The sequence below is a fragment of the Pongo pygmaeus genome, chromosome 2, assembly GCF_028885625.2.
Source record: "Pongo pygmaeus isolate AG05252 chromosome 2, NHGRI_mPonPyg2-v2.0_pri, whole genome shotgun sequence".
In the NCBI taxonomy this organism is placed as follows: Eukaryota; Metazoa; Chordata; class Mammalia; order Primates; family Hominidae; genus Pongo; species Pongo pygmaeus.
The window spans coordinates 70,231,300-70,253,320 of NC_085930.1; the positions used below are offsets into that span (position 1 = coordinate 70,231,300).

At 40.2% G+C, this 22,021-nt stretch overlaps 1 protein-coding gene across 2 annotated transcripts in view; it reads right to left on the reverse strand.

Annotated features, from left to right (window-relative positions):
• GRM7 (glutamate metabotropic receptor 7) overlaps positions 1–22,021 on the reverse strand; it is an 888,658-nt gene that overhangs the window by 12,818 nt on the left and 853,819 nt on the right. The window lies entirely within an intron of this gene.

The following is a 22,021-nucleotide window of genomic DNA, read 5'->3' on the forward strand; positions in this document are numbered from 1 at the left end:
TCACCAACACCATGTGGTGTGGCAGGCCAGTTCTTCCTAACAGTCACACAGACAGGCCTCCATAGCACTCCAGTTATACAGGCAAACTTCCACAGCATCTGCCTTCACATTAAGTTAATAATTAAACCTAGGGAAATTGATGCCCGGGCACCAAAGCCAGAAATGACACATGTTCCGTAAGAGCTTTGCTCAGGCTTCTCCTGAAACCTGGGGTAAGTCAAGATAATAAATATAGTCCTATGCTCCTTGGGACCCATCTTGGGTTGAATAAATTTCTGGGGGGTTTGAAGTAACTTTCCATACCCAAATTGTAGGTAAGATAAGATAGAAGTAATCACTCCAGTACCAGGGCCCTCATAGGTTAAGTAGATTTAGGGGATAATTCTGGCCTCTTACCTTTTAGTTACAACAAAATTAATCAGGCATAGACATCAGCAAGTATGTTACTGCATGTAGGTATATAGTTTGAAACATATATAAGCACTGGAAAAACTTTACAATTGTGAGTTGGTCTGGTGAATTATCTCTGACCTTTTCCCTTTACCTGGTTACAGACATAAACTCTCTTCTTTTCCAGTTTGTCTGTATCTTGTTATTGGGCCACAAGAACACACAGCCAGACCCGGTTCGGTCTGGGAACAACGTCCTCTTATGAAAGCATCCTTGAGGCTGGAGCTACTTTTTCTTTTCTTTGTTTTTGATGTGAGAAGGGTACGTGTGTGCTGTCACAGTCAAGTTCTGTTAAGTTCAGTGGCTTCTTGTTTTGACTGCAGGTCTCAGAGGACCAACACGGCTCAAAGGAGAGGAAACCAGAAAGCTTCCTGGCTAGGAAAAGAGAAGAGATGAAGGGAATCTTAACTAGTTTTCCTTTCTTGGAATCCAACTAGGCTTAACCTGACAGGCAAAAGACAGAACTTCAGAGCTGCAGCTCTGTCTAGGATTAAAGATGGCTAGAATGTCCCAAGGATTGTGTATGTTGGGATCTTGGCCATGGGAGATGGAAAGGTTGGGACCTAGAATAGATAGGAGAAGCCAGACAAAGCTCGACCAATATAAAACAAATATCTACTAAGTTTTAAGCACAGGTTGCTGGGGATACAGAGGGAGTAAGATGTCTTTGTCCTCAAAGATTTAACAGACCAAAAGCCTATGTGGTTAATTGGGTCGGCATTGACTGTGAAGCTTGAGAATGTAAGTCACTTCTCATACATAGGCTTCTCCTGTGCATGAAGCTGACCAGCTCACACTCAGACTGGGGCATAATGTGTCAGTCTCAACACTAGAACTCTGGAGTTACAGTTCCTTTTTTGTTCTGCTTATATTTCATATACATTTGTTAATTTATTTAATAGCAACTCCTCTGAGTCAAAGAAACTAAAATTAAAACAACAGTGAATTTCAGGGTGTCTTATTGTTTTTTGTTTTAATGTGAACAATAATCATTTTAAAAAATTTAGTCAATCTATGATTTAGTACCAGCAACATGCATTTGAAAAACAGTATGTATTAAGAATGTGAAAAAAGGACCCTGTTAACTGCATTAAGATGTTCATGATGATGTACAATATAATTTGCAATTTTAAATAACCCAAATGCCTAACATTAAAGGGTGATTAAATTCTAATACATTCTTTTGGTGGGGCATTTTAAACCTGTCAAAGGTGATAATGATGATTAAGATTATGGAGCAACGTAGAAAATGCTTATGTGCTATATTGTTAATAATATTTAGTACAAAAGGACAGGTTTGAAAATTGTGAGTATTCTGTAATTAAAACTGCATCAAAAATATGAAAGAAAATAAATCAAAATTTTAAAAGCCATAAGAAAACTGGTGACCTTTTCAAATATTTCCACACTGTAAAAGACGAAACAAAATGTGGTGAGACTGTTTTAGATTACATGAGACTGAAGAAACAAAAAGATTAAAAATGCATGATCCTTGATTACAACATAGATTTTTTTAAAGGAAACAGCCTTGTTGGGAAAACCATATCTTGACTTTATAGTAAATAATAATACATCAATATTAAATTTATTGGATGAGAAATGATATTGAAGTTTTGTAGAACAAAGTTCTTAGGAGGTACATGCTGAAGTATTCAGGAGTATTACAGTCATGATGTCTGCAACTTGCTTATAAACAGCTATATGAGGAAAACCTGTATATATATAGAGAGAGAGAGAGAAGGAGAAAATGAATATGGCAAAATGTTAGTGAGTGGTGATTACATATTGTTGGTCCTCATTTCAATGTATTCATAAGTTTTAAACTTTTCAAAATAAAATGTAGGGAGAAATGATTTATAAAGCTCTATTAGGGTAGTTGAATTATAAGTTTTTTACATTTTACTTTGTACATTTTACTTTTTAAACTACATTTTCTATAATGCTATCTTTTTATATTGAAAGTAAATTAGTTATTTTTAACAGCAAGATATAGGTAGATGACAGTGACCATCTCTAAGGCCTGAGTAGCCACATCCCTTTTCTTCTTTTTCAAGGGTTTCTTTGTTGGATGAAGGGATGAAGGGAATTTCTTGTTCTGCTAGTTTTGTCCTGTGAGCTCCTGCAAAATAGTCTCTGAAGAGGCCTCTAAGGGGTGACTCTCTTACGCAATCTAATACCCCCATTTTGTCTTCTGTCATATTTTTTGTTAGATTGACCAATAATTTAAAACCACTGTTATAGATTCTGACTCATTATTAATTACAAAATGACCCTTTCTTCCAGGCTTTTGGGAAAATAGCCCTAAGAATTTCATCTAGTCTTCATTTTTCCCCCACACAATGTGTACCTACCTTATGTAATAAATGGCCTCCTAAAATATTTTCTGAGGTATTCATATGTTGAATACACCTATAAGAGACTTCTCCCCCTAACGTTGGAGGGGAATTTTTTTTTCAATAAAGTATCTCTATTTAGCTGTTTTATAACTTTAGCTTTTAAACTATGTAAATCATGATGTCATGTCCTAGAAGGAGAAAGTGCTGGAATGGATTGATAATGTCTGTTGAAAGTAGAAAGTGGACAGCCCCAGCCAGGTAATGGACTAATCTGGACTAAGTCATGCATCTCTCAATGCACTGGAACTTGTCAGCTTATCCTCAGAAGAAACCCCGGTGGGAACACCTATCTACAGAGGGTTGGCTTCCCTCCCACAGAGGAGTATCATTGAGACTCAGTGATAAGTAGAAGTGAAAATGTAAACACTATGCCCTGGGTCAGAAAGATAATCAATGCCTATGACCTTTCCTGGCTCTTCCAAGCCAAGGCCTTTACTTCTGTGTGTGTGTGTGTGCCTGAGTGATGTCTCAGGAGTTGATTTATTCAAAGGATGGAGAAAATATAGAAATGGAAGGAAGAAGTGGGGAAAGAATTCTGAGTCTGGCCCCAAAGCTCACACAGAGTTACTTCTACATAAAACCCAGGCCAAAAGTATCCACAGGAGAGGAAAAGAGGCTGTGGAGGCAGTGATACCCTCTAACTATCTGTTCCAGAATGTTCTTCCCCAAGATATTCCCAAAGATGGCTGTTTCTCTCTCTTCAGGATTAAATTTCTCTTCCTTGGAGAGGCCCTCCTTCATCCCCTCTGTAAAACATCACTTCCCAACCCCCAATTGCTCCCTAGTTAACTACAGCTTATTTTTTGTCACATCACTATCACTCTCGAAGTGTTCCAATTTGTTTATATTTCAATGTATTTTCTTGTCTGCCCTCTGGAATGTAAACTGCTCATGTCTTGTCTTGATGAAAATTATATCCACAGGACTTAGAACTGTGTATTATTGCTTGAAGCTAGGAGTTTGAGAATAGCCTGGGCACTAAAGTAAGACTCCATCTCTGTAAAAAGTAAAAAAAATAATAATAATAAAACAACAGCTGGGCCTGGTGTCAAGCGCCTGTGGTCCCAGCTACTTGGGGAAGCTGAGGCAGGAGGATCGAGTGAGCTCAGGGATTCAAGGCTGCAGTGAGCGAGCTATGATTGTGCCACTGTGCTCTAGCCTGGCAACAGAGTGAGACCCTGTCTCTAAAGGAACAAAAAGACAAAAATAATGGAATGGGCAAATGGTGAGAGGTCCTTGGTTTGGGATTAGTAGGAAATAATGACAAACAAGCCCCAACTCAACGTTCTGTCTTATATTCCTTAAAACTGGTGCCTTTGACTGTATGCTTTCAGCTGGGATTTTCACCTTCTTTTTGAGATAGATGCAAAGTGGTGAGGAAACTGACAATGCTGTCCTTATCTGCTTCCATGAGTAGGAACAGCCTCTGATCCTCCTGGCTGTTGAGCAGTTCTTCTAGTTACCTAATCAGGGGAAAAAATAGTTATTTATTGCAGGGAATAATGAAGAGTATCTAAACTTATTGATTGTGGGAAATAGAAAAGAGACTGTATTCTGATAAAATATGAGTGGAACAGGTCCCTAAGAATTCCATGCCTGAATTAGGAGAGTGGCTTCTACTGAATAAATGAAAGAGTACACTAGAAATCAGTTATGGCTGTGGATGTTTGAAGCATGGTGAGTTGAGGGAAGAAATTGAGGCATCTGTAGCGTGGGCCTCACTAACCAAAATGTCTTTGCTTCATTGTTGCTTTCTCATGGATAGGGAATTTGAGTGGTTAATACAGGCAGGCATGGTTCTACAACTCTGAGCACCTATGGCTGATCAGAGCAACACAGCCTGTGCCCAGACATATTAGGTTCACAACAGCTCCATATTTTCCATCTTCACTATTCTCTATGGACGTGCTTTCTGTTGTCTTCATTTCTCATGCATACGGCCAGTCTGTTGCTTTGAAGCTAGCTTAGAATCTAGGTAGGAGATGGTGGATTGATACTGGCTCTCCAACAAGTATATTAGATTCAAGGAGTTTCAGACTACTTAAATTATTTTAGGGATATATATCAAGTTCCTTATTTTTTATTTAAAAAAAGTGTTTTTGGGGTGGGGCGCTCTCACTCTGTTGCCCAGGCTGGAGTGCAGTGGCCCAATTATAGCTCACTGCAACCTCAAACTCCTGGGTTCTAGCCATTCCACTGCAGCTTCCCAAATAGCTGGGACTACAGGTGCACGCCACCATGCCTGACTCATTTTTAAATTTGTTGTAGAGATGGGAGTCTTATTAAGTTGCCCAGGCCCATGTTGAAATCTTGGCCTCAAGTCATCCTCCCATGTCAGCCTCCCAAAGTGCTGGGATTACTGGTGTGAGCCAAGTGTGCCATCGTGCCCTACCTAAATTCCTTATTTCAGATTGGTGGGGTTATAGCCTTTCCTTAAACACATTCTGCTTACTGTGGTGCTGTCTAGTGGACCTGCCCACACTGTCCGTTCATGTTTGCACTTAGACCAGACAACTTGTGATGTAATTTGAGGGATCTAACAGGAGCCTGGAATTCCCATCACTAGAATTTAGCAGGGATCTTACAGAAGTGAGCACTTAGCTGGAAGGCGTTGAGTCTGGAGAGACTAGATTGAGGAAGGTTAGGAGTTCTTTCCATTAGGAGCAATAAAGAGATCTCGAAGATGAAAGCACAAGCTGGGTATTAAGTGATGTTAGAGAATTACTGTTATAGGTTGGACATGATAATGGTATTATGATTATATTAGAGAATTGCTGTATTTTGTGATAAGCTAAAATAATTTGGAGTACTGGTGTCTGTAGGTAACTCTAAAATGTTTAAAGACAAAAATACATAGGTATAGATGAAGCAAACATGGGAAAACCTTAACAGTTAAATCTTTGTGGTGGATGATACTACTGTTCTTTTCTACTTTTCTGAATGTTTGAAGTCTTATGATAAAGCCTTCTGTCTCCAAAGCAAAATTTATGCTTCACAACTTTTCTGGAGCTTGTCTCACTTTTATCTCCTAACATCTACTACCAAGAATTAATACTGTCAAGGCAGTCTTCTCTATGTATTTCAGAGTGCCACTGCACTCCAGCCTGGGTGACAGAGTGAGACCCTGTCTCTAATTCAGGAGTGATCATCAAAATAGCCACCAGGATGAAAAACAGAGCAGTGGGAAAAACACAAGGGGCTGGGTGTGGTGGCTCACACCTGTAATCCCAACATTTTGGGAGGCCAAGGTGGTGGATCACTTGAGCTCAGGAGTTTGAGACCAGCCTGGCCAACATGGTGAACCCCTGTCTCTACTAAAATTACAAAACTGAGCCGGGCATGGTGGTACATGGCTGTGGTCCCAGCTACTTGGGAGTCTAAGGCAGACCAATCTCTTAAATCCAGGAGGCAGAGATTGCAGTGAGCTGAGATCGCCACTGCACTTCAGCCTAGGAAACAGAGCAAGACTGTCTCAAAAAAAAAAAAAAAAAGACACAAGGATTGTCACCATTCAGCTGTATGACCCTGGCCAAGTTACCTTATCTCTTCATGCCTTGATTTTCTCATCTGAAAAATGGACAAAGTAATATTACTATAGTATAACAACTCTAAGGTTTTTCTAAGGATCAAAGGAGTTACTGTATTTAAGGAACTAGAACAGGGCTTGGTAAGATTTGTACTCGATATATTTTAGCTGTGCTTAATCTTCTGAATGCATATGGAGAATTTCTCTGCACACACATATAACACTGATACGTGTTTTCAAGTACTTTTCTCTCGACAGAAAGGGGTCCTTCCAAAGCAGGTCAGCCTGCCTATAAAATGAAACTAAATTCGTTGTTTGGTTTTTTGACACTGTTAGGGTGCCAGCAACTGTCCTTGAGAGGTTTAAGGAGATGTCAGAGCACCTAGTACATTCCATCCATTCATTGAAAAAGGAATCTGTCAAATGATTGTCAACATATTTCCACTTCCATCCATGCATACTGTCATCATTAGCTACTGTTCCACCTCTGTGAAAGTGTGACCTCGAAATCTTGTGCTTTGAGAGGTTGTATTATTCAAGTGGACTCAAAGGGGAAAGCAGGGAATTGCCAAAAATGACAGTTTCTTATTCTATTGAATAGTATTGTGTGTGCACATAATCAATGGCCCCGCTAGTCTTGCATACAACCATGTCAACTCTGTGCAATATTGGAACTGGGAATCATTGAGTTTGAGAACCTCATTGTAGTGATGTTACACCATTTGCAAAATCAGTCACTGGAGACTATAAATAAGCATCTGTTTATATATTTTATTCATTTTTGTTTAATAAATTGGATATCTACTGATTAGTGCTAGAAGAGTGTCAGTTAGATTAGCTGAAGTAAGTTTATTTATTCACTACTCAATTTTGCAGTGAAGAATTGATCTATGTCTGCACTGGTAAAGTGAAGACTGGGAGAACTACCAAGCTGATGCTGTCAAAAAGACTACAACCAAAGCTATCCATGCACATCTCTGGCATATGTCTGTACATACTCATTGAGCCCATATGGCCCAGGTTGGTTATCAAACAGACTCAGCAGTTATCACTGAGAATCCCACATTCGCCTAGAAACTTTATGTATCCAACACCCAAAACAGCTTGTTACATCTCAAAGAGGGGTCTACCTTATACAATTTGACCGAAAACTGAAAACTGTGTGGGATGAATCTTTATGAAAGAAACCAATATTGCCAAAATAAGGAATACCAAAAAAATTTTCTCTTGATAGTTTTTGTTCCTAGAAATTAAGAGGTTAAATATGGATCCTGTTAAGAACTTAAGCATGAGTCCTAGATGATGCAATAAACAGTACAAACACTTGTGCTCTGAATGTAGTAGCATCTGTTGAGCATTTACTATGTGCTAGAAATAGTGCTAAGCATTTCATATTCACGGGCCCTTTTAATCCTTCCAGCAAGCTCTATGCAGTAGGTACCAGCATTATCTCTACTTTACCAAAGTAGATCTGAGGCTAAGAGAGGTTAAGGAACACATCCAGTGCAATTTCAGATATCCCCGCCTTTTCTGAATCATAGTTTTGGTAAAACAAGAGAGGGCTATGAGAGGAGGGGCTGACATCAGGAGCCAGAGGTAATTCTCATTCAACAAACATTTTCCAGCTGTCTACTATGTGCCAGACACGGCTGGATAGTAAGTACCAAAAAGTCACGGACAACATCATTGTTGCTCAGTTCTTTTTATCTTTAGCACCTATCACCTCTTGATTTCTTTTCTGAAATTCTATCTCCCCAGCTTCCATGAATGTTCAAGTTGTTGCAGGAAGCTGCAAATGCTGTAAAGTGCTCAGGGAGCACTAATTCAGGGGAATTGTTAGCATGGATATTTAGATTCCGGGAGACTGAGGAGCCCCCTTTTAGGCAGTGATACCCCCTGGCAACAAAGCCTGGCAGGTAAGATTCCGCTATTCAACATCACCTTCCTTCTTCCTGAGGGGACCAGTGCAGGATACACTTTGAAACATAAATGCAGGATTTGTTTGGGCTTGGAGGAAAGATCTGAAATAAAGAATGTAATCACAGGCCAAATTTAAATTTCTCTTGAAATTTTGAGAAATGGTTATGGCTGGAGAAAAAAAAAAGTTGATGATTGCCTAATCTTTACATTCCACAAAAAAGGAAGATGATATTGCCCAGGTCACAATGTGAGAGGCAGTATGAAGTCATAGTTAAGGTGAGGCTGCTCATGTCAAAGTTCCTGCATTTAAATCCCAGCTTCGCTGTGATCTTGTGAGAGATTGTCAAGTCTCAGGTTTCTTGCCTTTAAACTGTCTATAAGATGAGGAAAATGATAATAGTGATTGTTGGGAGGATCTAGTGTGATGCTGTATATGAAGTGTGTAGTACTGTGCTGGACATTTAAGAATATACTCTTATTATGACCATCATCACTACCACCACTACTACAACCATTATCTTCATTTACTTTATGGTTCCACCATCATAATTATTATCAAAAGCTAGTCATCTGTATGAGACAATGGAATTCAGAAGAGCGACCATATAAAAACTCAACTGGAAGTCCTTGTTTTATAGGCTGAACTCCTTTTGTAGGTTATCATTTCTGTGTGTGTGTGTGTGTGTGTGTGTGTGTGTGTGTGTCGCCCAGGCTGGAGTGGAGTGCAGAGGTGCAATCTTGGCTCACTACAAGCTCCACCTCTCAGGTTCATGCCATTCTCCTGCCTCAGCCTCCCAAGTAGCTGGGACTACAGGTGCCTGCCACCATGCCTGGCTAATTTTTTGCATTTTTAGTAGAGATGGGGTTTCACTGTGTTAGCCAGGATGGTCTTGATCTCCTGACCTCGTGATCCGCTAGCCTCAGCCTCCCAAAGTGCTGGGATTACAGGCGTGAGCCACCATGCCCAGCTGTAGGTTACCATTTCAACATGAAATTGATGCAAGACTTGGGATTGCCAGCCTTTGCTATTCCTTACTAGAGAGGTCTAAACTCTGAAATTGATCTTCAATACAATCCCTTAGGCCTTTAGTGAGGAGCTTTCCAAAACTGTGATAGTATGTAAGAAGACTATATTTTTGCAAAGAAAACACAGGGGCACAGTTAGGTAGTAGATCTTCATATCACTTCAGAGAATGGTCATCTATCTCTAGATTACTGAGTTTGGATAAAGAAATATTTTACTTTTGGAAAAAATTCCAGTTTTTGGTGGCAGCAACATGGATAATTCTTAATATCCAGGCTGTCTAGGACAAGCAGGGTTGTTGTGTTACTAGGGAGAAAAACACTATATTTTCTGACAAGTACTTCCAAATAGCGTTCCCTGGGATAGTTACCATACCCCTGGGTCTGTCACCTCAAGCCATCATAAAATTCACACCATTACCACAACCACTCATCTCACTGGGAGAATGAGGTAAAATATCAGGCAATAAATATTTACCAAATCTCCAATATGAATCATATTATACCAGGTTCTAGTGCTGTGACAGGTGCACAAACATATGAGGCATTGCACCAGCCTTCAAGAGACTTCTAAGCTGGGGCAAGAACTAAACCACTTATGAATATACCAAGGTCTCCAATGTCAGCAAGATCATCACCAAAGACCCTGCTGTTCTAGAGGCAGTGACGTCTGAAAAATCAGTCCTACATGACCTTATGCCCAGGGAGTTGTTTCCTGAAGCAGATGTGGAGGCTAATATGTCAACCACCTCCCAACTAGGAAGTCTAGACTGTTGACTTGGCAGACGGTCTTTGGACAAGTGGCTTCTGGCTTTTTAAATTTCCATTTTTATGTCTGATTGTATTCTTGGTGTGCTGTGGGTGAGGTGTCTCAATTTCCAACTCCCTGGTATCTAAGTGAATAATTTTCTCTTTTTTGGCTATATTCTATTAATGCTATATTTCCAAGTCTGAGCTCTCCTGGAGGCTTGGGATTATTTTTCTGCAGTCTTTTTAGCATTGCCTGGGTCCAAGGCCTTCTCTTTTGTTATACCTAAACCCTTTATAGTCAGTGAGTTATAGGGTTCATTTGTTTATTGTGAGAAAAATATACAGGGGAAGGAAGAATGGGATGAAGCTGGACTGTTCTCAAGGACTATGTGAAATGGGAAGGGAAGGGATTATATTACATGGTTGATGAAAGAGAGTTTGCTTAATAATAGTGATGGTTAACATTTACAGAGCGCGTCCTATGCTCAGACATGGTACTAAGTGCTATGCATAGACCACCTCATCAACTCCCTGAGAAGATGCTTTCATTCTCCCATTTTGCAGATGGGAAAAGAGAGGCACAGAGAGGTTAAGTATAACTCCGAAGGCCCCAGGGTTGGCTGAGCTAGGCCATCTGACTCCAGAGTTCGTGTGAACCCTGCAAACCTCTTCTTTTAATAGGCGATATCACTCTTGCTAGTCCACATCATCTTGGAAAATGAAAATATTGTAAGGCAGAAGGGTGAAGGAACTGAGCAGATTTAATGACATGTAAGGTCCTTTCTTCTGAAATGTACTACCATACCTCTGATGCCACAGTGAGTGATTCTGATAACACACAGGAATGGGTTTGAAAAGCAGAGAGCAGAGTTTGTCCATAGTAAGCATCTTTGGCAGAATTGTCTATCTTGAATACTCTCTCCTTCCTCCCTGCCTCTGAGAGACCTCATACTGGGTCATAGAATCTCATTTCTGTCTAGTACTGGAGACTCTCCCTTCCTGTTACTGGTGGGCCATTGCACCTGGCTAGCTAGAGGTTGCCAACAGATATCAAGAAACAAAGACATATCAGTTGATGGGACAGGAGTTTGATTTATCTTTGGCCACTTTGTATTTGAATCCAGGTTTCCATTTAGCTGGTTATAATTTCTAATTTCTGCTTTCGAAATAGTATATCCATTGCCTCTCTAAAGACCAGTTCACAGAGATGATGTATTTGAAAACCCTGTGGCAGGGTGGCTGACTCTGTTTTCTGGTGGAGAAAAAATATATACCAAAATTTTCTAGACCTTCCACAACTACCTGTGCAATTTTTTTAAAAAAATCAACCTGATTTTAGCTTTCTAAAACTTCAGTCAGCAAGAGGGGTTGTGCTGTGGTTCTGTCTACTGGAAAATAACTTTGTGTGATTTAATTGTTTTTAAGAAGTAAGTTTTGGAAGTCTTTTCTGTCTGTTGTTTGGTGATTTCAAAATGAAAACTAAAACTGACCCATCTATAATGCATCCATTTTTAGATGGGAAAGAAGAAAGTGTGTCAAAATCATCATTTTGAAAAAAGGAAGGGAAAAACTATCTAGTTTGAAGAAATTAAGACAATCCCAGGAAGATGTGCAGTATTCTATCCTTCCACACTTACAGTCATTGTACAGTTAGCACCAGTGGTCAGAAAAGTGAACCAGAGGCCCTTTCAGAATTCCCACCTGAGCAAAAATAGATTAAATAACACTCAGCCTGCCTCATCAAGTAAACAGAGTAGAGTGATATATTTTTGAAAATAAGGATTTCAATCATGTGAAATGAAACAAAGGGAGGATTCAGGTAACCCCAGGTCAACCAGAAAATTCAATAAACCTCAAGCACACAATTTCCCTTGCTCACTACTTAATCAAAGTGTTATTGGAATTGGTTTGAATGAATCTGCTTACTTTTCAACTGACTGTACTGATGTCCTGTAAATACAGCCCAAATGTCAATTTCTATAACAGAGCCAACCATAAAAACAAAATCAATCAGCAGTATCATTCAACCCATGGGAGTAGGATGTCCAAATGTTAGGTATTCAGGCTAGACTGGGGCTGTTTATTTCATTCTGTTTTTGCATCCTCTGTGACACTGTATGAAAAAACTCAGTCACTGCTTTGTCCATGCCATATTTTCTTTCTCATAGAAACCTATAGATGCTTTCCCATTTGTTAATATATGCCCCTGGCTTTGAAATGTTGACAAGTACTAAATATTGGTATCACTTTTGCTGGAAATAGTATTGGATAATGTTCAATTTACAAACTCTAATCTATATTCTGAAAAGTATTAGTTTCCCTGTAGGCAGAAAGAAAGGGAAATGAGGGCAATAAATGTATCCCAGCCCTTAGGTTGTGGAACAAGTTAGTTATGGAACGAGTGTGGGGAATTGCTGGCCAAAGGAGTAGATGCTTTAGAATGGATTGTAAGAAGGAGACAGCTTGTGTGCCATTAGCAGAATGCAAATGGACATGGATACATCCATCCCATATGTCTCTGAACTAGGAAAACATCCCCCCACAGCATGATTAGAAAGCTCTCTATTGGCCAAAGCTCCAGACCTTTGAATTAGACGTTGGGTTTTCTCAGATACCCCTGCATTCAAGACAGGTGATAGGTTCCTTGGGAGGGGAGAGCCTGGTGGTGCAGGAGAGGAGGCTGGTAAGGAATTAGAAGGGGGTGAGAATAACACTGGGGAGGAGAACCTGGCTTGGGTTAGGGAAGGGCTGCTGAATCCCTGCAGCCTCTTTTTAGGAGGAGCTGGAAATGAGCAGAGTGGGAGAAGAGAAAAAAACCTGCAGTAGCAAGTGACGAAGAAATAGGAAAGAGACAAATGATTCAAAAACTAAAGAAGGCTGAATTTGAAACTTTTATGTTACACTTATTTCTCTCTGTGTATGCCAGATATATGAGTGGAGTGTTCATATGTGAGATTCAGGAACCCAAGTGTTGGGGGTCTGAATCCCTGTTCTGCCATTTACTGTGTGACCTTTGGCAGGCTGGTTAAACTCTCTGTACTATTCAATAAGAGTTTATTTAGCTCTTTAATAAGAATAACAATGGAACCTACTTAGTGGTTCTGAGGATTATATAAGTAAAGTACTTAGTAAACACAGACACTTAGTAGACATTTAGTAAGCACTCACTACTAGTATGTCAGTCCTTAATAAATATGTTATCATCTCTTTCCTCCGTTGCTTTATTTGTTTTGAGACAGGGTCATGCTATGGCATGGAGTGCAGTGGCATGATGGTCGCTCACTAAAGCCTTGAACTCCTGGGTTCAAGTGATCCTTTTGCCTCAGCCTCCTAAGTAGTTGGGACTACAGGCACATGTCACCATGTCTGACTAAATTTTTATTCATTTTTTTTTTATTTTTGTAGAGATGGGATCTTGCTATGTTGACCAGGCTGGTTTTGAACTCTTGGCCTCAAGTAATCCTCTTCCCTTGCCCCCCTAAAGTACTGGGATTGCAGGCATGAGCCACTGCACCCAGCCACCATTGCTTTCTTTTTGTCATAGATAGAGTAGAAGATGTGATACAGATAATTTCCTATTGGGTCATGCAGCGAGAATTCCTTTAATCCTTACTAAAGCTGAAAGTGAGAAGAATCAGCTATTTATCTCCCAAATTGAAGGCATGTTTATGTTCCTGCAAGAGCCTTGAATGCCATGATTTTGGCAAGGAGAAGCCTCGGTTCAGCCATTGCTTTGGCTGGGAAGAGAAGCTACCAGATGGGTGACTGTTCATTGCCATTGGCATGAGAACAAGATCAATTTAGCATTTTGCACCTGCGAACCTTCATAGGTGGGAACAAAGCTATGTTCCAGTTCAACACTGTTGCACCAATAGACCTCTGGTTTTTGATGGTGTCCTTTGGACTTGGAAGGAAATGGACTCTGTTACAGGACCCAAACTGTTCTTGGATAGAGGATTTATCCACAGAGGAAATTACATGCTGGTGGGCTCTTGGCTGGTACAACCAGGCTGCTGAGTAGATATCTGCACACAAAGTCAGCATTAGGCAGATTGGGAGAGCAAACTTGTGCCAAAGAGCATGTTTCAAACTGTAATGTGCAGAGGAATCACCTGGGAATCTTGCTAGAATGCAGATTCTGACTCATTCTGCAATGGAGCCTAAGTGAATGCATTTCTAACAAGCCCCTGGTGACACTGATGCTGCTGGTCGACAATCCAAACATTCAATGTAGCGAGGTAATAGGGGACATTTCTAGAAATTCACATCATTGTCAAGTTCTGTTTATCACTCTTGGCCTTGTTGGCACACACAGTTTAGAAAAGAACTGGCACTTTTCACATGATTGTTCAAATCTGGAAAGTTGAGATAACTGAAGAGACCCAGTTGGATTTTATTCTTTGTTTTGAGATATGGAAAGAGTTGCCACAGTTGTCCTACTCTTTACTAGATATGTGTGAAAAGGCCTTGTGCAAATATCTTCTCCCCCAGTTTGATTTGTTTAATAAAGCCTTCAGGTTAATTCCAAGCCTTCTGGATGGCACAGATCTGTAGAGTGTTTTGTTCTCCATCCCAGTTTCTTTCACTAGATAACCTTGGCAATACATATTCATTGAAATGGAATTTTAAAAACTCAGAAAACAAAAACAGAAATGCATGCTTAGGTGAGATTGGTTTTGCCTTTCAATTTTGCATCACAAGACCTGATGCAAGTGGCTCCCCTCTACTTACTTTCAGTAAAGAAGAGACTCTGTGGATGGTTCTTAGGAATGCCCTTGTTTTTGTTCCCATCAGCTACTTGAATAAATGTGTGTTTCCGCTTCCCAGGCAATGAGTGGGTGGATGTCTCAAGGCAAACTCTACCCATTGCTTTAAAAAAAAAAAAAAAGAAAGCAAGCATCCATGGCTCTTCCAATTGAGAGCAGCCCAGGAGCAAATTCTGTTTTATACCTTTCTTTCTGTTGCAGTTTTACAATTATTATGCTGTTAACATGCATTATTCAAATAATTTTATTTGGTACTAATCCCTGAACTACTCTCTGAGCTGGCTATTATTTTCCCTGTTTTAAGATGAGAAAACTCAAATTCTGATCAGAGAACTCATTCAAGGGTGCTGTAGAAAGTGGAGGTAGAACCTGGATTTACACTGGTATCTGCTCTAGAGCTCCAAACTCTTAATACTACTTGGAGTTTGACAGGGGCCACATTATAGATCGGATTGTGTCCCCTGAAAAGATATAGTGAAATCCTGGCCAGGCGCAGTGGCTCATACCTGTAATCTCAGCACTTTGGGAGGCTGAGGTGGGTGGGATCACTTGAGGTCAGGAGTTTGAGACCAGCCTGGCCAACAGGTGAAACTCCATCTCTACTAAAAATACAAAAATTAGCCAGGCATGGTAGTGGGTGCCTGTAATCTCAGCTACTCAGGAGGTTGAGGAAGAAGAATCGCTTGAACCTGGAGGCAGAGGTTGCAATGAGCCAAGATCTCACCACTCCACTGCACTCCAGCCTAGGTGACAAAGCAAGATTATCTCAAAAAAAAAAAAAAAAAAATTCTAATCCTCTCTATGTGAATATGACCTTATTCAGAAGTATGATCTTTGCAGATATAACCAAGTTAGAATGAAATCATACTGGACCAGGGTGGGCCCTAATCTAGTGAGTGGCATCCTTATAAGAAGAAGAAAACTTGGACACAGGCAGGTGGACACAGAGGGGGAAGGCCACATGAATGAAGACACAAGCAGAGATGGGAATGATGGAGCTACAAGCCAAGAATCACCTGGGGCTGCCAGAAGCTGAAAGAACAAGAAGGATCTCTACTAGAGGCTTCAGAGGAGGCACGGCCCTGCTGCCACCTTGATTTCAGACTTCTAGCCTTCAGAACTATACCCACTTTATTATACTTTCTTTAGGTAACACAGGGAAAGTAACATAGGCCAGGATTATACACTTGAAACTTTGTTAAGTGTGTAGATCTTAGGTTAAGTGTTCTTACCACAAAAAAAAAAAAAAAAAGAAAAGAAAACAAAAATCAAAACCAAATACTTAATGAGGGTGAGATTTAAGGAAACCAGTGGTGATGGGGCCTGTTATTAAGTGAAAAGGTACTTAGATCTACTGTAATTCAGGAAAGTGGGAAGGAAAGAAAATTTAGATGCGAGGGCGGGAGGAGAGGGAAGAATCCAACAAAAAAGTGCAAGGGTAAGAGAGAGAAGGAAAGGGAGGAGGAAGAGAGAGAAAAAGTCATCTTTACACAATAGGCCTTTCTGCTGGGTGCAGCCTAGGATGCCACCAGGTCAGGGCCCCAGCACAGTCCTACAGCCCCCACCCAATCTATGTTAACAATGTATCTATGGCATATACTTCATAGGTCTTATTCATATCATACACATTATGAGAAAGGTGTGGTTTACTTTCAGTCATTTTTATAAATGTGAAAAGTGAGGCCTAGAAAGGTTTACTTGCTCAAAGCTTCCCATATGGCAGAAGATGGAGCTGGGTCCCTTCTGTCTGGCACTCCCCTCCACTGCCACTGGCATGGGGAAAAGGAAGGTATGCCCTGCTAAGGAGATTGAGTTTCTCCTGGAGTGCTCATAAGTCAAAGGCAAAAGAGCTATGATGGGTACAGTGCAGTCTGCTGTGGCTCAGTCATATATCATGCTGACAGAAATGCTCATTTTATGACAGTCACTAAATGCAAAAATCTAGAAATATCTCTTGGGCTATTCATTGGTTTAGTTACAATGTAGCTCAAGTGGGTACAGAAAGAACAGGAGGTAAGCCGACTGTCTTTGTGCTCACTGTTTTGGGAGCATATGAAACACCTTGGAGTGGCTTGTCAGTTTCTGCTCTTCACAGACATTCCCCCTTTGGAAGGAGCTGATCTTTGAAAGGCGCCGATGGCACTGCGTGTGTAACACACAGGCGAGGCATCGAGAGAACTAAAAGAACGCGGATAGGGAGCCATGGCCCAAGATCGGTGGTTGATTCATTGATTCAGAGTACAAAGCTTTGGTGCCGTCTGAGTTCCAGGCACCATGCCTTTGAGAAATACTGTAATGGGAGTTAGAGGTGGCTTAGGTCATGTTACAGTCTTGATTACAAGGCTCCAATGGCTTCCCTTTAATCTTTGAAACAGAGACTGAATTCTTCTCACTGCCAGCTTCTCACTGGACTGGTGGACCAGTTTATAACTGCAACTCTGACCTCATTCTGTTCCACTTTCCTGCTTGCTCACTACACTAGCCTCCTTGCCATTTGGGTGCCCATTAAATCTGTACCTGCCTCAGAGCCTTTGAACTTGCTGTACGTGAATCCTATCTTCACTGCCTGAAATACCTTCCCAGGTATCTTCCCATGGTTTGTGCCTTCTTATCATTTAGTCTCATCTCAAATGTCACTTCCTTGGGGACATCTTATCTAAAATAGCAACCCCCAGCCACACTCTATCTTGATATACTGCCCTTATGATTTTCTGCATACATATTCTTTATCTTTCTTTTTCATTAAAACATAAGTGCCACTTGGGTAAAGATTTGTCGTGGATACCATGGTGTCTAATACTTAGGGACCACTTGCCAATGATGGGTTGAATAAATGAAACAGAGCAACCAGAATAACAGTGTGAGAGAGGCAGGTTCAGGGCTGTGGGAGTACATAGGAGAGACATTCCTGTCTTAGGCAGTTAAGATCAGAGACATGCCCAGAAAAGGTGACTCTAAGCAAAGTGCTGAAGGCAACGTGAGGTTGAGACAGGTGAAAAAGGTGGGGAGGATCTTGGCAGAGACAGTGGTACATTTGCAGGGATAAATGCTATTTCACATGATGGGGTGAAGATTATGGCATGGAGAATTGGGGAGATAAGACTAGGGCAAGATCTTTCAAGAGTTTTATACCCTGTGCTGATGAGTTTGGGTCAATATATTCTACACAGTGAAGGAAAGAGCCCAGCATCTTCTGGTTTGTGAAGTTTACCGGGGAAGGACTAATGTCCCAACTTTGCTCCACCCTGTCATTTCTTAGGTTTTAGCTGAGAAATGAGTGTCAGTGGAGACAGACAATCAGGCTGTATTTTCAGAAATACTCAGTGGAGCCTCAGATTTATCCTCTGGTATGGGGCTCAGGTTGGTTTCCTGATATGCTCCTTGTGCACCAACTGGCAAGGTTCCAGGAATGTGAGTGACAAGGCAAAACAAGGCACCCTGAAATTACCTATAATGAAAATGACTGGTAATCTCCAGCGATTACTGTGTTTGTGAGTGACAGGGCTGCACTTTGTGCAAAATCTTTTGCTACAGCAAAAACGGTCCCATGGCATTTTCAAGTTGAGGTTTTTGGGGTTTTGTTTTTAAGGAAAATAGCTTCAGATCTTTAGCATTACGCGTTCTTTTGCCTTCATAATGAGTCTGATTACAGGTATCTAATGTACTTTCTGAAGAGATATGTGTGTAAGTCTTTAAAAATATAAACCCAAGTTAAAATGAAAGCAATAGTATAATTCTTATACTATTAAGAACAGTATACCTTTTATACTATGGTATTATGTTTATATATAATAATATATACACACACAATATATATACTTATGCATAGTACTTATATACTATATTTATAATCCCAAGCAGTGGGGCAGCATTCAGATTCCAGAAGTCCCACCCATGGCCTGTCTGAATTCTTGGAGCAACCACAAGTCACAGGAAAAAAGGGAGCTTGGTTCAAGAGAGTGCCTAATGTGCATTCCAAGGCTGAAATATGGGGAATGAAAGGTGGACCTGGGTAGCCTAATCATCTGTCTCCACTGACACTCATTGTCTTCTGTGGAAGGCAGCTTCCTGTAATGGAGATAAGGAGTCTAGAAATAATCGGGTACATTCTCTGCTCCCCAACTCCAGAAACACAAGTTCTTCCAAACCAGTGCAAGGAGTTTCGGGCTGTATTTATTTTTCCTTGAGTTTGAGAACACTGAACTGCTTATTGAAAGCAGAAATCTTCACACTTGTTTGGAAACCTTACTCAAATGAGTCCTACTAGGAAACCCAAAATATACAACGAATGATGGGGAACTTGTGGTTGACGCAGAGAGGAGGAGCCTACTCAGCCACCCACATCCCCTCACTCTCTGAGGCTCCACTTTCTGTATTCTGAAAATACAGCCTAATTGTCTGTCTCCACTGACACTCATTTCTCAGCTTCTACCTAAGAAATGACAGGGTGGAGCAAAGTTGGGGCATTAGTCCTGCCCCAGTAAACTTCACAAACCGGAAGATGCTGGGCTCTTTCCTTCACTGTGTAGAATATATTGACCCAAACTCTCTGGTCCACTTCCCTGTGACCCTATGCCATTTTTCTATCAAAGTTTGTAAACAAGAAATACATGCATGCATACACACAATTTTAAAATTATATGTAACATTTTATATAATTATATTTTTATATTTGTTTATACATTGTTTAATTTTGACTAAAACATAAATGCCACATGAGTAAGGATTTATCGTGGATACCATCCTGTCTAATACTTAGGGACCACTTGCTGAAGACGGGTTCAATAAGTGAAACAGGACAACCACAAAAAGTTGAGATTTTTTCAGAGGATGGATGTTGACTTTGACTACGGAGGTAGTGGAAGGAAGTGGAAGGAGATAAACAATGTATCAGGGGTAAAAGCAACAAGACGTGGTGATTGAATTGACTTTCAATTCCATTTTTCCAGTCTTCAAAGTCTCAACTGTGTGTGCATACACACAATTTTTAAATTATATATAATACATATATTTTATATTTCTATTTTTATATTTGTTTATATTTATGTATAAATTACATTTATTTTTTCTGATAAAGAAATTCCACCCTAACCCCAAGCCAACTCACATCTCATCTGAGGTACTTCCCTGGGATCCTACCCGGCTGCTGAGAGAGCTAGGGAAGATCAACCGTAGGATGTTGGGATGTCATGCTATTACGAGTGACTGGTTTCCAACCTCTACTACTGCCTTCAAACTCTTTCTGTCCCTCTTCCTGGAAAATTCCTTTGCTCTTATGAATGAAAGTTTAGGCTTGCTCTTCAAACCCTATTACCTTCCTGTCCCTGTACCTGTATAAAGTTAAATGCACCTTACACTTTATGTTGTCCAACAGACCACGACCTTCCTCTCTGGCAACCCCTGATCACTTCAAGACATGGATCAGATGTCACCTCTCTCAGGAAGTCTCCTCTGACTCCCTCAGGCAGAATGAGGGCCTTTCTTCTCCTTGTGCCTACAGCACTCTGCTTTCTGTGCAACCAGCCAGTCTGCCACATTTGTGATATTTTTTTTTTGCCATATTTGCTTTTCTATACTATTATTTGATTATTGTTTTCTGTATATTAACCTTAAATCAACTCATATTTTTAAGGAAACTAGGCTTTACTCTATATAACAAAGTACATGAAAGCACATGTTGAAAAATAAGATAAATGAGACAAAAACCTCACAAAGCCAAAACCTAGCTAGATGGTGTTGGGATTGAAGGTTTGAAAGTAAAAAAAGAAAAAAAAAACAAAGATTTGGCGAGGCAAATAAAATGACAGAAACCAGTTATATCCTGTAAAATCCTATAATTATATGAAATTAACCAAGATGAGTGTTCCATGGTATTCCCAATTTTATAAGCACTCAAAATTCAGTCTCTGAGTTTGGAAGTTTAAAAAAGGCTTGCTTTATAGAGCATGGGAAATAAAAAAAAAATTGAAAGCTTTACGGCAATATGTTCTATTGTGTTACCACAAAAGTGAACTCTGATAAGAATGAAGTTAAATGGCAAACGGGGCAAACTATGAGCATACAGCACAGGACAGCACAGTAAGTAGACATGTGCAATGGTTCTGGCTTGGCCAGAGAGGCCATAGTTAAAGAAAAGACAAAGGGAGCATGGAATTTTTGTGGCAGAGACAGCAAGTAGTAGACTAGTTCCTGGGGCTGTTTTGGAGGCATCTGGCCTAAGAGATTTTGGAAATTTCTGGTGATCCTGAAGGCTCCACCATCTGCTGGTGTTTTGTAAATAATATTTTCATTTTCCTTTAAAATAAATGGTTTAATTATTTAAAAAAATAGATGCCAGCCCAATGACTGTGCCAACTTAACATGGTGCTCTTGGTGATTGTGCTGTCACTTAAGCATTATTCAAGTGGCAGTCTCCATGGAAACTGCCCGATTGTAATTAATGGCAAAGCATACGTGGGAAGTCATGCTAAACAGGAAATCATCCTGCCTGTTAGTTCCCTTGTGACTTTTCCTCAGATACAGGAAGGGAAGACCTTAGAATCTGGCCCATTAACTGACTCAGTGGGCAAGAAATGACTAAACCAAGAAACTCAGACTATGGAGAAAGGTTAAAATGCTGAAATGTAGCCCACCTTCCTTTTTTGTCAGTCTTCTCAAGAAATGCATTTTTCTCCTAGTTGGTCACAGGAAGTAGGATTTTTGAAGCTAGCAAGGGAGGAAAGATAGAGAAAGTAGTTTTCTATCTAAGCGGTGCAAAACTTAGTTCTGGGCAAGGTAGAATGTAACCTCAGTTAATTTAAGCTGCTTATTATGAGAAAAGTAGCATATTTTTCTATAAGCTTATACTCTCATTTCAATGCAGTATTGATTTTTAACTTCATTTCCACTACTAGTCACATAAATCATTTATTTTTGATGTTATTGGTATATTATACGTAAAGAATTTAACCTTTCCCAAAGAGAGGTCTGGCTCCTTGGAGACGACCTTTGCTGGTCTGGGTGCCTCCTCCTAGCCAGATAGTGACAATGCAATTTAGGGTGGTGGTTGGTCATGCAAAAAATACCACATTGTGAGTTATGGCAGAGGCTTTGGGTCACATGGTGTCAGTCAAACTAAAGACTGAGTTCAACCACATAGGCAATTAATCAATCATGCAAACATAATGGAGTACCAATAAACATTCAGAACA